The sequence below is a fragment of the Salvelinus alpinus genome, chromosome 12 (assembly GCF_045679555.1).
Source record: "Salvelinus alpinus chromosome 12, SLU_Salpinus.1, whole genome shotgun sequence".
Lineage (NCBI taxonomy): Eukaryota > Metazoa > Chordata > Actinopteri > Salmoniformes > Salmonidae > Salvelinus > Salvelinus alpinus.
In genome coordinates this window covers 29,940,196-29,957,626 of record NC_092097.1, presented here as the reverse complement: position 1 = coordinate 29,957,626, position 17,431 = coordinate 29,940,196, and the positions used below count along the sequence as shown (strand labels likewise).

Sequence of the window (17,431 nt, the reverse complement as noted above, 5' to 3'; positions counted from 1 at the left end):
ATGGAATATGAATGACAGTCATCCAGAATGCTATAATAGAAATAAGACCATGCTTATTAAAAAAAACAATATGTCCTCTCTCATCTTAAACTGCACTGACCACCACTGATAGAGAGTGAGAGGGAACTCCTTCGTCAGCACAAATAGCAGCACAAACAGATCAGGTACCAGGCTATCCCCTTCACCCTCTGAGACTGTGTGTAGTCTAAGTACAGGGCAGAGGGCATGTGGTTAAAAAGAGGGTTATCCAAAGGCTGGGGGCATCGTCAGGCAGGCAAGTGCATCTATTCACCCCGCTGAAAAATTCAGTGGAGCAACTGCGTGTAAAGCTGGGGAAGAACTGAAAACAGAGGCTGGTAATAGCAGCTCTATAAATTACCACAGGACAAGGGCATGCTCCCTGAGAGGAGACAGTAGCCCCAGATACAGTCCTTCACCAAAGTTACACTTCGTTCGTCAAGCCTGTGTTTGCATCCCCTCTCTCTATCCTTTGAATCTCTCTATTCCCTACCTCCTCACAGGAGCTTTCTCTCTATGTTAGGTATTTCTGTTTGTTTTGAAGGAATACACTGTACATTAGATTATAATTAGTAATAGCACATTGCTGTATTCAGTCTGATATTTCCTACTTAAAATGTAGCTTGTTGTAGTGGAGTCTCATCATTATCTAGCATTTAGATGATGGCTAGATCAGTGCATGTATTGCACTGTCTCTGGATCCCCCTCTCAGCCTGATGACAAGAGAGGGAAATTAATGATTTACAAATAGTTAAAATAATGCTCAAATGACCCCTTAAACTATAGGGATACCACACAATGTCATCAGTATCTAAAATGAAGCACTGTGTAGCATTCACCAAGGCACCCCAGAGAGTAAGCCATCGCAAGATTTTTACATACCTTTATTACATACTTTTATCCTGTCGTATGGGCATATCTCATGCAGAGAGCAGACCCTCCCCCACTGGCTAGAATGGTCCACTCTATTATTCATCCAGCCCTTCCTGCCTCCCAAGCAGCCTAGGCATTCTGCCTATGAAGCAGAGCACAGTAAGGGGAAGAAAGGACTGCAAAGATTCCATCTGCAGGTTTAATAATGGCTTGGACCCTAATTGAAATCCATTGGTGGTCTGTGGCTGTATGGGGAGGTATCATTTTAGGCTAGAGAAGCTCCTATGATAGAGCTGGAACGGAGTTGTGAATGTGTGTATGTAAATGCAGGTGATCGTGTTTAGAGTATGTAAGAGAATGTCCACAATTCTCTCGCTCTCTCTCTCACCGTTCAAATTGATCAGAAATACAGTGTAGACATTGTTAATGTTGTAAACGACTATTGTAGCTGGAAATGGCAGATTTTTTATGGAAAATCTACATAGGCGTACAGAGACCCATTATCAGCAACCATCACTCCTGTGTTCCAATGACATTATGTTAGCTAATCAAAGTGTATCATTTTAAAAGACTAATTGATCATTAGAAAACCCTTTTGCAATTATGTTAGCACAGCTGAAAACTGTTGTGCTGATTAAAGAAGCAATATAACTGGCCTTTAGACTAGATGAGTATCTGGTGCATCAGCATTTGGGGGTTCGATTACAGGCTAAAAATGGACAGAAACAAAGCACTTTCTTCTGAAACTCATCAGTCTATTCTTGTCCTGAGAAATGAAGGCTATTCCATGTGAGAAATTGTCAGGAAACTGAAGATCTCGTACAATGCTGTGTAATACTCCCTTCACAGAACAGCGCAAACTGTCTCTAACCAGAATAGAAAGAGGAGTGGGAGGCCCCGGTGCACAACTGAGCAAGAGGACAAGTACATTAGATTGTCTAGTTTGAGAAACAGACGCCTCACAATTCCTCAACTGGCAGTTATGCCTACACTGTATCTCTGATTAATTTGATATTACTTTAATGGACAGAAATGTGCTTTTCTTTCAAAAACAAGGACATTTCTAAGTGACCCCAAACTTTTGAACGGTAGTGTATATACAGTGCATTCGGAAAGAATTCAGACCCCTTGGCTTTTTCCACATTTTGTTACGTTACAGCCTTATTCTAAAATTGATAAAATATTTTTTGCCCCTCATCAAGCTACACACAATACCCCCTAATGACAAACCGAAAAAATAAATACCATATTTACATAAGTATTCAGACCCTTTGCTATGAGAATCAAAATTGAGCTCATGTGCATTCTGTTTCCATTGATCATCCTTGAGATTTTTACAACTTGATTGGAGTCACCTGTGGTAAATTCAATTGATTGGACATGATTTGGAAAGGGTATCAAAACATTTCTGCAGCATTGAAGGTCCCCAAGAACACAGTGGCCTTAAACGGAAGAAGTTTGGAACCACCAACTCTTCCTAGAGCTGGCCGCCCGGCCAAACTGAGCAATCGGGGGAGAAGGGCCTTGGTCAGGCAGGTGACCAAGAACCCAATGGTCACACTGATAGAGCTCCAGAGTTCCTCTGTGGAGATGGGAGAACCTTCCAGAAGGACAACCATCTCTGCAGCACTGCACCAATCAGGCCTTTATGGCCCTTAAGCCACTCTTCAGTAAAAGGCATATGACAGGCCACTTGGAGTTTGCCAAAAGGCACCTAAAGTACTCTCAGACCATGAGAAACAAGATTCTCTAGTCTGATGAAACCAAGATTGAACTATTTGGCCTGAATCCCAAGTGTAACGTCTGGAGGAAACCTGGCACCTTTGCTACGGTAAAGCATGGTGGTGGCAGCATAATTATTTCAAGGGCAGGGACTGGGAGACTATGCAGGATCGAGGGAAAGATGAACGGAGCAAATTACAGAGAGATCCTTGATGAAAACCTGCTCCAGAACACTCAGGGCCTCAGACTGGGGCGAAGGTTCACCTTCCAACAGGACAACGACTCTGAGCACACAGCCAAGACAACGCAGGAGTGGCTTCGGGACAAGTCTCTGAATGTCCTTAAGTGGCCCAGCCAGTGCCCGGACTTGAACCCGATCAAACATCTCTGGAGAGATCTGAAAATAGCTGTGCAGTGACGCTCCCCATCCAAACTGATAGAGCTTGAGAAGACCTGCAGAGAAGAATGGGAGAAACTCCCCAAAATCAGGTGTGCCAAGCTTGTAGCGTCATACCCAAGAAGACTCAAGGCTGTAATCGTTACCAAAGGTGCTTCAACAAAGTAATGAGTAAAGGGTCTGAATACTTATATAAATGTGATATTTCAGTTTTTTTTTTTTTATACACAGAAACATTTTTGCTTTGTCATTATGGGGAATTGTGTGCAGATTGATGAGGGATTTAAAAAATACATATACATTTTAAAATAAATTGTAGAAAAAGTCAAGGGGTCTGAATAGGAGCCCCAATTAGTAGGCATTTCATTACGTGCTTTTGAGGTGTTTTCCTTGCTTAGCCTCACCAGTCAGTCGCAACTGCTGCTACTGTTACTGCTGCTGAGAGTAATCATGCTGTCACTAGTCATACCATCAGCCCGTCCTCCTCAACCCAACATCTGCTGCATGTCTTCATCTGACAGGCCCACTGCTGGAGTGTGAATTACCAGGGAAGAGAAGAGCTCCTCTAAATGAAATCAGCCAAGCATATGGGCAAACAGGTAAACAGATCTGCCATACAGAACCAATTTTCATTAAAGCTCCTGTGTTAACATTTCACTAAACATGAAGCACCGTAATTGCTTGCCGGTACTTTAGTTTAACTTTTACTGCCTCAGAAACCCGGATCCGGGAGCACCCCCCACCCCCCACACACTGATTAGCATAGATAGCATAGCTTCAGAAGTAGATAGTAGCATCTAAATATCATTAAATCACAAGTCCAAGACACCAGATGAAAGATACAGATCTTGTGAATAAAGCCACCATTTCAGATTTTTAAAATGTTTTACAGGGAAGACAAAATATGTAAATCTATTAGCTAAACACGTTAGCAAAATACACCACTATTCTAACTCCATCAGTTTCTTACTCCTTCAGGTGCTATCACCAATTCGGCTCAACTAAGATATTGATAGCCAATAACCTATAAAAAAAACCATCAGATGACAGTCTGATAACATATTCATGGTATAGGATAGTTTTTGTTAGAAAAAAGTGCATATTTCAGGTAGAAATCACAGTTTACAATTGCACCGACCATCACAAATCCACTAGAATTACTAGATAGAGCAACGTGTATGACCAATTTACTCATCATAAAACATTTCATAAAAATAGACAAAGCATAGCAATGGAAAGACCCAGTTCTTGTGATTTCAGACCATATTTCAGATTTTCTAAGCGTTTTTCAGCGAAAACACAATAAATCGATAAGTTAGCATACTACATGTTCCAACGTTACCAGAGCATCGATTCCAGCCAAAGAGCGCTATAACGTAACCACCGCCAAAAGATATTAATTTTTTCACTAACCTTCTCAGAATTCTTCCGATGACACTCCTGTAACATCATTTTACAACATACATATACAGTTTGTTCGAAAAGGTGCATATTTAGCCATACAAAACCGTGGTTACACAATGAAAATACTAGGAAATCAAGCCTCAATATGTCTGACGTCATCTATCAGAGTGATCTAGTTTAATTAAAAGCTAATCATATACTTGACTAAAAAATACAGGGTTGACAGGAATCGAAAGACAAATTAGTTCTTAATGCAACCGCTGATTTACATTTTTAAAATTATCCTTACTTTTCAATACAGGGTTGGCCAAGTGAAGCTATACCAAACAAAATGGCGATGTATGCGTTTAAAATATTTCGACAGAAACACGGTTTATCATATTAAATATTGCTTACTTTGAGCTGATCTTCCATCATATTCTTGGGCAATGTATCCTTTCTATGTTATAAACGTCTTTTGGTCGATAGATGTCCTCTGTCCTTCGAAATGTCCATCACCAACGACCGACACCCTAAAGCGTGTCCAAACTTTCAGAGTGCACGACAAAGAAATTCCTCAAAATCGCACTAAACGGATATAAATTGATATAAAACGGTTAAAATTCACTACATTATGATGTTTTTAACAACTATAACGACTGAAAACATGACCGGAGAAATACTGCTGGTTAGAAAACGATTTGGAACGAGGCAGGTCCGATGGCCTTCACGCTTGAGGCGCACGTTGAGAAAGAGGGGTCTCTGTACATTTTTGTCATTTATAATGGCTGTGAACGTCCCATAGACTTCATTGAAAACGTGATGACGTACAGACACCCAGAGGAAGACGTAGGTAGTGTCGGTTTCTTCATAGCATTCACTGTGGCCTTATAAACAGACCCCAGATCAGAGGTAAAAATTTCTGAAATCTGAACCCTGTCATGAAAAGTGCTGTAGAAATTGTTCTGTACCACTCAGAGACAAAATTTCAACTCCTATAGAAACTATAGACTGTTTTCTATCCAATAATAACAATAATATGCATATTGTACGATCAAGAATTGAGTACGAGGCAGTTTAATTTGGAAATGTAAAAAAAAAAATAATGCTAACAGCTCCCCCTATTGACAAAAGGTTTTAAGTAGAGACAGTTATATGATCATCAATCATCGTGTCCCTGCTCTATTCTATGGAGCGAAACCATGGCTATCTGGACAGTGACATAGATTTGCAGAACAGTTGCTGCATCAGTATTTATCTTGCATGGGTTGGAATTGTTCAAAACCCAAGAGTGGGAGATACATTTAGAAACTAGGAGCCATTCAGTGTTTGGTTAGAAGAAGAAAAAACATATCCTTATATCAGAAAGTATATTTAGCAAGAATCTAGAAAACTCTCTGTATTTATAACCAGCAACCATACACTGAGTATACCGAACATTAGGAACACCTTCCTAATATTGACCTGCCTGTTTTTTGTATACTCAAGTGTAGGTAAGATCAAAGTATGAGTTTATAGAATAGAGCAGCATAAACAAAGCTCATTAGCGTGTATTTAGGGTGGGCCCAGCCCCGAAAGTGACTATTTACACTCTATGCGAAAGGTTTCATTCTCTTCTCAGGAATTCAGCCTTCTCTGTGTTGCTCTCCAACCCCATTCTGTCACACCTTTGTGAAGCAGAGGTTCTGTTGTGATAACATCTTGTAGCTCTTTCACTTTGTTCCTGACCTGCACTGGTGAGATACACTGTCTCTTTTTCTCTCACCACCCCAGGGACTCTTGGGGCATGGCCTTTCAGGCTATGACTTCTCTCTCTGTCTCCCTCTCTGATCATGTCCGTCACTTCTGTCACTTCCTCTTGAACTTGCAGACGTGTTGCTGTGCGTTTTGTTGCTGTGCGTTTTGTTGCCAACCTTACTTTGCTAGCTGACAACTTTGCGTTTTTTTTCTTTTTACTTTTTAATTACCGTTTATATTTTTCGTTTTTTCCCTCATTCAACTTTTTCACTCCGGACGCTTTATCTGGATATGGTTCGTCAGCACCTTCAACAGCCGAAGCTAAGTAGTAACATTAACATGATGTCTTCTAATTGCAGTCGCTGTACTCATAATATACAGGAGAACGATCGCCTTACGGCGAGGATAGCTGTGCTGCAAGCCCAGCTTCAGACGCAATCGTTAGGCAAGGGTAATTTCAGTGTAGGAAAGGATGAAACAGCGTCTGTGCCACCAGTAAGTACAGATAGTAGTATAAATCCCCCCGCACAGTCCCCGCAGCCGGACAACTTTCTCATGGCTTCTGGAGGGAAATGCTGTAGGAATGCTCAACTGGTGTCGCTCATTCAGCCGACAGAAACTTTCAACCGGTTTTCCCCATTAAGTAGCGAGTCGGAGTCTGAGGCCGAGTCTTCTCTTGTCTCTACTCCTCCCGTTACGGGGTCTGAGACGCCGAAGGCTCCCACCATTAGCTCTGACAAATTGAAAACCCTAGTCATTGGCGACTCCATTACCCGCAGTATTAGACTTAAAACGAATCACCCAGCGATCATACACTGTTTACCAGGGGGCAGGGCTACCGACGTTAAGGCTAATCTGAAGATGGTGCTGGCTAAAGCTAAAACTGGCGAGTGTAGAGAGTATAGAGATATTGTTATCCACGTCGGCACCAATGATGTTAGGATGAAACAGTCAGAGGTCACCAAGCGCAACATAGCTTCAGCGTGTAAATCAGCTAGAAAGATGTGTCGGCATCGAGTAATTGTCTCTGGCCCCCTCCCAGTTAGGGGGAGTGATGAGCTCTACAGCAGAGTCTCACAACTCAATCGCTGGTTGAAAACTGTTTTCTGCCCCTCCCAAAAGATAGAATTTGTAGATAATTGGCCCTCTTTCTGGGACTCACCCACAAACAGGACCAAGCCTGACCTGCTGAGGAGTGACGGACTCCATCCTAGCTGGAGGGGTGCTCTCATCTTATCTACCAACATAGACAGGGCTCTAACTCCTCTAGCTCCACAATGAAATAGGGTGCAGGCCAGGCAGCAGGCTGTTAGCCAACCTGCCAGCTTAGTGGAGTCTGCCACTAGCATAGTCAGTGTAGTCAGCTCAGCTATCCCCATTGAGACTGTGTCTGTGCCTCGACCTAGGTTGGGCAAAACTAAACATGGCGGTGTTCGCCTTAGCAATCTCATTAGGGTAAAGACCTCCTCCATTCTTGCCATTATTGAAAGAGATCGTGATACCTCACATCTCAAAATAGGGTTACTTAATGTTAGATCCCTCACTTCAAAGGCAGTTATAGTCAATGAACTAATCACTGATCATAATCTTGATGTGATTGGCCTGACTGAAACATGGCTTAAGCCTGATGAATTTACTGTGTTAAATGAGGCCTCATCTCCTGGTTACACTATTGACCATATCCCCCGTGCATCCCGCAAAGGCGGAGGTGTTGCTAACATTTACGATAGCAAATTTCAATTTACAAAAAAAAAAAGACGTTTTCGTCTTTTGAGCTTCTAGTCATGAAATCTATGCAGCCTACTCAATCACTTTTTATAGCTACTGTTTACAGGCCTCCTGGGCCATATACAGTGTTCCTCACTGAGTTCCCTGAATTCCTATCGGACCTTGTAGTCATAGCAGATAATATTCACATTTTTGGTGATTTTAATATTCATATGGAAAAGTCCACAGACCCACTCCAAAAGGCTTTCGGAGCCATCATCGACTCAGTGGGTTTTGTCCAACATGTCTCTGGACCTACTCACTGCCACAGTCATACTCTGGACCTAGTTTTGTCCCATGGAATGAATGTTGTAGATCTTAATTTTATTACGTTTGCAATCGCAACAAATAATCTGCTCAGACCCCAACCAAGGAGCATCAAAAGTCGTGCTATAAATTCTCAGACAACACAAAAATTCATTGATGCCCTTCCAGACTCCTTCTGCCTACCCAAGGACGTCAGAGGACAAAAATCAGTTAACCACCTAACTGAGGAACTCAATTTAACCTTGCGCAATACCCTAGATGCAGTTGCACCCCTAAAAACGAAAAACATTTGTCATAAGAAACTAGCTCCCTGGTATACAGAAAATACCCGAGCTCTGAAGCAAGCTTCCAGAAAATTGGAACGGAAATGGCGCCACACCAAACTGGAAGTCTTCCGACTAGCTTGGAAAGACAGTACCGTGCAGTATCGAAGAGCCCTCACTGCTGCTCGATCATCCTACTTTTCCAACTTAATTGAGGAAAATAAGAACAATCCAAAATTTATTTTTGATACTGTTGCAAAGCTAACTAAAAAGCAGCATTCCCCAAGAGAGGATGGCTTTCACTTCAGCAGTAATAAATTCATGAACTTCTTTGAGGAAAATATCATGATCATTAGAAAGCAAATTACGGACTCCTCTTTAAATCTGCGTATTTGGTGGTTGAAGATATCCCTCTAGTGGTGCGGGGGCTGTGCTTTGGCAAAGTGGGTGGGGTTATATCCTTCCTGTTTGGCCCTGTCCGGGGGTATCATCGGATGAGGCCACAGTGTCTCCTGACCCCTCCTGTCTCAGCCTCCAGTATTTATGCTGCAGTAGTTTATGTGTCGGGGGGCTAGGGTCAGTTGGGTATATCTGGAGTACTTCTCCTGTCTTATCCGGTGTCCTGTGTGAATTTAAGTATGCTCTCTCTAATTCTCTCCTTCTCTCTTTCTTTCTCTCTCTCGGAGGACCTGAGCCCTAGGACCATGCGTCAAGACTACCGGGCATGATGACTCCTTGCTGTCCCCAGTCCACCTGGCCTTGCTGCTGTTCCAGTTTCAACTGTTCTGCCTGCGGTTATGGAACCCTGACCTGTCCACCGGACGTGCTACCTGTCCCAGACCTGCTGTTTTCAACTCTTAATGATCGGCTATGAAAAGCCAACTGACATTTATTCCTGATTATTATTTGACCATGCTGGTCATTTATGAACATTTTGAACATCTTGGCCATGTTCTGTTATAATCTCCACCCAGCACAGCCAGAAGAGGACTGGCCACCCCTCATAGCCTGGTTCCTCTCTAGGTTTCTTCCTAGGTTTTGGCCTTTCTAGGGAGTTTTTCCCAGCCACCGTGCTTCTACACCTGCATTGCTTGCTGTTTGGGGTTTTAGGCTGGGTTTCTGTACAGCACTTCGAGATATTAGCTGATGTACGAAGGGCTATATAAAATAAACTTGATTTGATTTGATGCCTAGAATAATGTATTGTCATGCTAGTATTGTAACTTAAGCTTAATGCATTGTATAATGTTATCATTAATTTTAGAACAGAAAATTCTCAGACCTTTCTTGACCTTACTATTACTTTAACTCAACTATAGTCTCTTGCATACTACTAAATTATCTTTATGGAGTCAGATATTCAGTTAAATAGACTTCATCATATTAATTGCATAGTCTTATTATGGGTTGCATGTGAGGTACTGTATATAATAATATATATGTGATAAATATTACCCCACTTTAGTACATGGTGACCCCAACGTGATATATTATACAGATCATTTGGGCTAAACTGGTATTTATTCCATTAGATTCTCTGATATATAACGAACACATGCGTGATGGGGAATATGCAAGCAACAGATCTGTTTGAGAAATGGCAATCAACTCGTATTAATGATTTGATCAAAAAAGGCAAGAAAAGTCTCACATTTGATTCGACTAGGATTACATTTTTCAGTACTGGCAATATATTGGCATGCAAAAGAAAACATCTAAGAGGATGTTAATTCTAGACCTTGCTGTATTTTTACTTGGCAAAAACGAATTGCGACACAGCAAACTAGGGGTGAGCATGCTTGATACCACTGTGATACCACTATGGGGCGGCAAGTAATTTAGCGATTAGAGTGTTACCCTCACTAGGGTAGGGGGCACTATTTTCACCTCCGGATGAAAAGCGTGCCCAAAGTAAACTGCCTGTTACTCAGTTCCAGAAGCTAGGATATGCATATAATTGGTAGATTTGGATAGAAAACACTCTAAAGTTTCCAAAACTGTTAAAATAATGTCTGTGAGTACAACATAACTGATATGGCAGGCGAAAACCTAAGAAAAATCCATCTAGGAAGTGGGATTTTTTAATGTTTTTAGTTTTCCACTGACTGCCTATACAGTATCCAATGACTTAGGACTCAGATTGCACTTCCTATAGCTTCCACTAGATGTCAACAGTCTTTAGAAATTGTTTCAGGCTTGTATTCTGAAAAATGAGAGAGTAAGACCACCATCTTTTATATTGACGAAGCTATTGTCCGGTTGAAATATTATTGATTGTTATGACTAAAAACAACCTGAGGATTGATTATAAACATCGTTTGACATGTTTCTACGAACTTTACTGATACTTTTGGGATTTTCGTCTGCCTGTTGTGACCGCCTTGGAGCCATTGGATTACTGAACAAAACGCGCCAACAAAACGGAGGTTTTTGGATATAAAGAGGGACTTTATCGAACAAAACAAACATGTATTGGGTAACTGGGAGTCTTGTGAGTGCAACCATATGAAGATCAAAGGTAAGTGATACATTTTATTGATATTTCTGACTTTTGTTACTCCTCTACTTGGCTGGTAACTGTTTGTAATGTTTTGTGAGCTGGGCGCTGTCTTCAGATAATCGCATGGTATGCTTTCGCTGTAAAGCCTTTTGAAATCTGACAACGGTTGGATTAACAAGAAGTTAATCTTTAAGCCGATGTATAACACTTGAATTTTTATTTTGAGTATTTCTGTTTTTGAATTTGGCGCTCTGCAATTTCACCGGATGTTGGCCAGGTGGGACGTCCCCTACCCACTAGAGAGGTTAAACCAGTAACCGAAAGGTCGCTGGTTCAGATACCCAATCCAACAAGGTGAAAAATCTGTCAATGCAAGGCACTTAACCCTAATTTGCTGCAGGAGCGCCGTATTACTATGACTGATCCTGTAAAACAACACATTTCACTGCACTATTTGGTGTATGTGATAATCAAAGGGACACCGAAGTGCAAAATAGAGCAGTTCAAGCATGCAAAAAATAGCAGGTTATTTCTACATGACGCACAGCGAGATTTGTTAGAAGAGAGCACAAATAAGCTCCAAAACGACATTTCTGACTCAGATAGAGATAGCAGGTTTGTCGCACAGTCAGTCGCACCTATGGGTGTGGTGTGCGCATCCACACCACTCTCTAGTGTGTGAAAAGACCAAGCTACTGAAACAGCCCCTATTGCTGGTACAAACAGCCCACAAAGCATTATTGTGATTTCTGTAAAAGGGAAAGGAAAAGGGGATATCAAGTCAGTTGCCCAACTGAATGCATTCAACCGAAAGAATAGCATACGGTCAGGCACTGTTGGAATCTTGGCAGAGGAAATCCTCATTCACATTTCAGGCAGCCTGCCGGCCCACAGAGTAGGACTTCCTTTCCAGTTAGGTTTGATAACTTTTGTCACAGAAGCAGTCATACTATGCAGAGATGTTGAGATTTAGGGAGGGGCTGACCATCTCGATTCTACTCGCAGCATAGGGTAGATTGGGAGCTTTCTCCTAAAATTTAGGATATTGATTATTTGAAGATGTGTTAACTAATTCTTCCTTTACAACTCAATGGTTTCTACAATACCAGTCAAAACTTTGGACACATTCAAGGATTTTTCTTTATTTTTACTATTTTCTACATTGTAGAATAATAGTGAAGATATAAAAACTATGAAATAACATATATGGAATCATGTAGTCACCAAAAAAGTGTTAAACAAATCAAAACATATTTAATATTTGAGATTCTTCAAAGTAGCCACCCTTTGCCTTGATGACAGCTTTGCACACTCTTGGCATTCTCTCAACCAGCTTCAGGAGGTAGTCACCTGGAATGCATTTCAATTAACAGGTGTGCCTTGTTAACTTCTTTGGGGTAGGGGGCAGTATTTTCACGTCTGGATGAAAAGCGTGCCCAGAGTAAACTGCCTGCTACTCAGGCCCAGATCCTAGGATATGCATATTATTATTAGATTTGGATGGAAAACACTCTGAAGTTTCTAAAACTGTTTAAATGATGTCTGTGAGTATAACAGAACTCATATGGCAGGCAAAAACCTGAGAAAAAATTCAACCCGGAAGTGGGAAATCTGAGGTTTGTAGGTTTTCAACTCTTTGCTTATCCAAGATACAGTGGAAATGGGGACATGTTGCACTTCCTAAGGCGTCCACTAGATGTCAACAGTCTATAGAACCTTGTTTGATGCTTCTACTGTGAGGTGGAGGCGAATGAGAGGAGATTGAGTAAGGTCTCTCCCAGAGTGCCACGAGCAGACCATGCGCTGACCATGCGCGTTCATGTGAGAGTTAGCTGCATTCCATTGCATTTCTGAAGACAAAGGAATTCTCCGGTTGGAATATTATTGAAGATTTATGTTAAAAACATCCTAAAGATTGATTCTATACATCGTTTGACATGTTTCTACAGACTGTAATGGAACTTTTTGGACTTTTCGTCCGTACTTTCCGCTGGACTTGCACGCGCGTCGTGAGTTTAGATTGTGTACTGAACGCGCGAACAACAAGGAGGAATTTGGACATAAATAATGGACATTATCTAACAAAACAAACATTTATTGTGGAACTGGGATTCCTGGGAGTGCATTCTGATGAAGATCATCAAAGGTAAGTGAATATTTATAATGCTATTTCTGACTTATGTTGACTCCAACATGGCGTATATCTCTTTGGGTTGATTTGTCGTCTTAGCGCCGACCTCAGATTATTGCATGGTTTGCTTTTTCCGTAAAGTTGTTTTGAAATCTGACACAGTGGTTGCATTAAGGAGAAGTGGATCTAAAATTCAATGTGTAACACTTGTATTTTCATCAACATTTATGATGACTATTTCTGTAAATTGATGTGGCTCTCTGCAAAATCACCGGATGTTTTGGAATTACTGAACATAACGCGCCAATGTAAACTGAGATTTTGGGATATAAATATGAACTTTACCGAACAAAACATACATGTATTGTGTAACATGAAGTCCTGTGAGTGTCATCTGATGAAGATCATCAAAGGTTAGTGATTAATTCTATCTATATTTCTGCTTTTTGTGACTCCTCTCTTTGGCTGGAAAAATGGCTGTGTTTTTCTGTGAATAGGCACTCACCTAACATAATCGTTTGGTTTGCTTTCGCCGTAAAGCCTATTTGAAATGGGACACTGTGGCTGGATTTACAACAAGTGTATCTTTAAAATGGTGTAAAATACATGTGTGTTTGAGGAATTTTAATTATGGGATTTCTGTTGTTTTGAATTTGGCGCGCTGCAGTTTCACTGGCTGTTGACGAGGTGAGACGCTACCGTCCCACATACCCTAGAGAGGTTAAAAGTTGATTTATGGAATTTCTTTCCTTCTTAATTAATGCGATGAGCCAATCAGTTGTGTTGTGACAAGGTAGGGGTGGTATACAGAAGGTAGCCCTATTTGCTAAAATACCAAGTCCATATCATGGCAAGAACAGCTCAAATAAGCAAAGAGAAACGACAGTCCATCATTACTTTAAGACATGAAGGTCAGTCAATGCGGAAATTTCAAGAACTTTTCAAGTTTCTTCAAGTGCAGTCGCAAAAACCATCAAGCGCTATGATGAAACTGGCTCTCATGAGGACCGCCACCAGAAAGGAAGACCAAGAGTTACCTCTGCTGCAGGGGATAAGTTCATTAGAGAAATTGCAGCCAAAATAAATGCTTCACAGAGATCAAGTAACAGATACATCTCAACATCAACTGTTCAGAGGATACTGCGTGAATCATGCCTTCATCGTCGAATTGCTGCAAAGAAACCACTACTAAAGGACACCAAAAATAAGAAGAGACTTGCTTGGGCCAAGAAACACGAGCAATGGACATTAGACCAGTGGAAATCTGTCCTTTGAAATTTGAAATTTTTGGATCCAACCGTGGTGTCTTTGTGAGACGCAGAGTAGGTGAACGGATGATCTCTGCATGTGTGGTTTCCACCGTGAAGCATTGAGGAGGAGGTGTGATGGTGTGGGGGCGCTTTGTTGGTGACACTATCAATGATTTATTTAGAATTCAAGGCATACTTAACCAACATGGCTACCACAGCATTCTGCAGCGATACGCCATCCCATCTGGTTTGCACTTAGTGGGACTATCATTTGTTTTTCAACAGGACATTGACCCAACCTCCAGGCTGTGTAAGGGCTATTTGTCCAAGAAGGAGAGTGATGGAGTGCTGCATCAGATGGCCTGGTCTCCACAATCACCCGACCTCAACCCAATTGAGATGGTTTGGGATGAGTTGGGCCGCAGAGTGAAGGAAAAGCAGCCAACAAGTGCCCAGCATATGTAGGAACTCCTTCAAGACAGTTGGAAAAGCATTCCAGGTGAAGCTGGTTGAGAGAATGCCAAGAGTGTGAAAAGCTGTCATCAAGGCAAAGGGTGGCTACTTTTAAGAATCTAAAATATAAAACATATTTTGATTTCTATATTATTTTTTATTTAACTAGGCAAGTCAGTTAAGAACAAATTCTTATTTACAATGATGGCCTACCCCGGATGATGCTGGGCCAATTGTGCACCGCCCTATGGGACTCCAAATCACGGCCGGTTGTGATACAGCCTGGAATGGAACCAGGGTCTGTAGTGACGCCTCTAGCACTGAGAAGCAGTGCCTTAGACCGCTATCTTTATTATTATTCTACAATGTAGAAAATTGTAAAAATAAAGAAAAATCCTTGAATGAGTAGGTGTGTCCAAACTTTTGACTGGTACTGTATATCCATTTGTGACATCTAAATATAAAAGGTTACTTTTGTGAATGTCCCTGCAAACAATAATGAGTCGTTAGGACGACCTCCGGGATGTCACGAAATGGTCACATGAAGTCGTCAGGACGTTGTGTCATGGTCCACTTGAGGTTTTGTCTAGTTTCCGGTTGGTCTCTGTTTTTAGGATGTTATTGGGACAAAACCTCCAGGGCACCATGACACAACATCCCAAGAATGTGCTAAAAACGTCCTTGGGGACATCCACGGGACCAACTAGGAACATAGACAAAACCTCCAGGGGACCATGACACAATGTCCTAAAAATGTTCAGGTGACCTTCAGGGGACCATGACACAATGCCCCAAGAATCTCCTAAAAACATCTCAGGGTCAAACCGGGAAATATAAAAAGTTCCCCCAGAGAATGTTCCCTTGGGACCATGATGCAACATCCTAAGGACTAGTAAAATGAAAGCCCTGGGAACTTACAGAGAACTAGTCAAAGGTTCCCCAGAGAACATTCCCTTAGGACCATCACACAATGTCCTAAGGACTAGTCAAATGAAAGTCCTGAGAACGTCCTAAAAAGATCCTAACATTGTCCTCAGTGACGTCCTGGGAACTGAGGTACATATTAAGGTACCTAATGGAAACGTTGCCGAATGTTCTCAGGACGTCCCCTGTTTGCTGGGGTGCTTTTTTATCTACACAGATTGCTAGACATAATGTAGTGGCTCCTGTTAAGACCCAAATAATAGTTTGTTTTCCTACGCGTAGTGCATGTGGCTAAGTCCATCTGAATGTATAGATGTGTGTGTGCTATGAACCTTCATTGCCTTGTTTCTCACAAAATGGCCTTAGAACCTTCACCATTGATATGCTAATGTTGGGTGCTGTAAATTGAGATGCTACACTTCATTTCCAAATTGCTTGTGAAACCACTCTTACCCTATAATTGTATTTATATTTTGAGTTGCTTGAAAGTTGTTTTGATTTAACTTCAAGAATTGTTATTGATTTCCCAGGCATGTCTAAAGCAGAAGACAATTCTACCTGCCAAAAGGACCCTCCTGAATTGTTGCTGCTAGGACCATGGACTACTGGTCTGAAGATTGTCTACAGTGACTACAGTGCTGGTCGTCCAGTTGTGAACCCTTCTGTCTGATTCAGAATCAGATGTGTTCAAGCGAGGATTAAGTAGGGCGGCCCAGCTACCCGAAGTGACTGTTTACACTTTTATTGTCTTCTCAGGAATTTAGCCTTCTCCGTGTTGCTCTCCAAACCCCATACTGTGATGCAGATATTATTTTGTGATAACATCCTGTGGGTCTGATATTTGATTGGAGCTTAACTTTACATTAATACTATTGATCAACAACTCAGATTTTGAATCCAAAAAAACTCAGATGTTATAAAGGGGTCTCAGATTCATTGTCTCTTTGTTCCTGACCTGTGCTGGAGAGATACACTCTTTTTCTCTTTCAGGTTATGACTTCTATCTCTCTCTCTCCCTCTCGGATCATGCCTAGAATACTAATGCTAGTATTGTCTTGAGCTTTATGTCTTGAATAATGTTATCATTCATTTCAGAATATTAAATATCTGCCTTTGATATACAGTAATCCCTCGTTTATCGCGGGGGTTACGTTCCGAAAATGACCCGCGATAAGTGAAATCCGCGAAATAGAAAACTTTTTTTTTTTTTACAATTAGCAACTATTACATGTATACAAATACAGTGACTCACGTGTAGGCCGTTTCGTCGACATTATGGGTTTAGGAGATGTTCGAAATTACAAGATAATTTGGCCAACTTAATGTAAATTTGCCAAGCTGTTTTATGTACGTACACATAACTGCACGAGACGACAAAATGATAGCACAATTCGTAGCATGTTTTGATACAAGAAGCGGGAGTGAGTTTTTAGCGAATCAGAATGCAGAGCACAATGCACCAAAAAAAAAAAAAAAATGCATTATGAAAATCCGCGAAATAGCGAATCCGCGATAAGTGAACCGCGAAGTGGCGAGGGATCACTGTAGACCATTCTCAGACCTTTCTTGACCTTACTATTACCTTAATTCAACTATAGTCTCTTGCATATTGCTAAATTATCTTTATGGAGTCAGATATTCATTTTAATAGACTCTGTCACATTCATTGCATTGTATTATTACAGGTCGCATGTGAGGTATATACAATACATATATGATAAATATTACCCCACTACATGCTGAGTC

General features: G+C 41.2%; 1 protein-coding gene across 1 annotated transcript in view; it reads right to left on the bottom strand.

Annotated features, from left to right (window-relative positions):
* The window catches only part of LOC139535852 (metabotropic glutamate receptor 2-like), a 95,196-nt gene that overhangs the window by 55,627 nt on the left and 22,138 nt on the right, over nt 1-17,431 (bottom strand). The gene's annotated exons all lie outside the window — the stretch shown is intronic.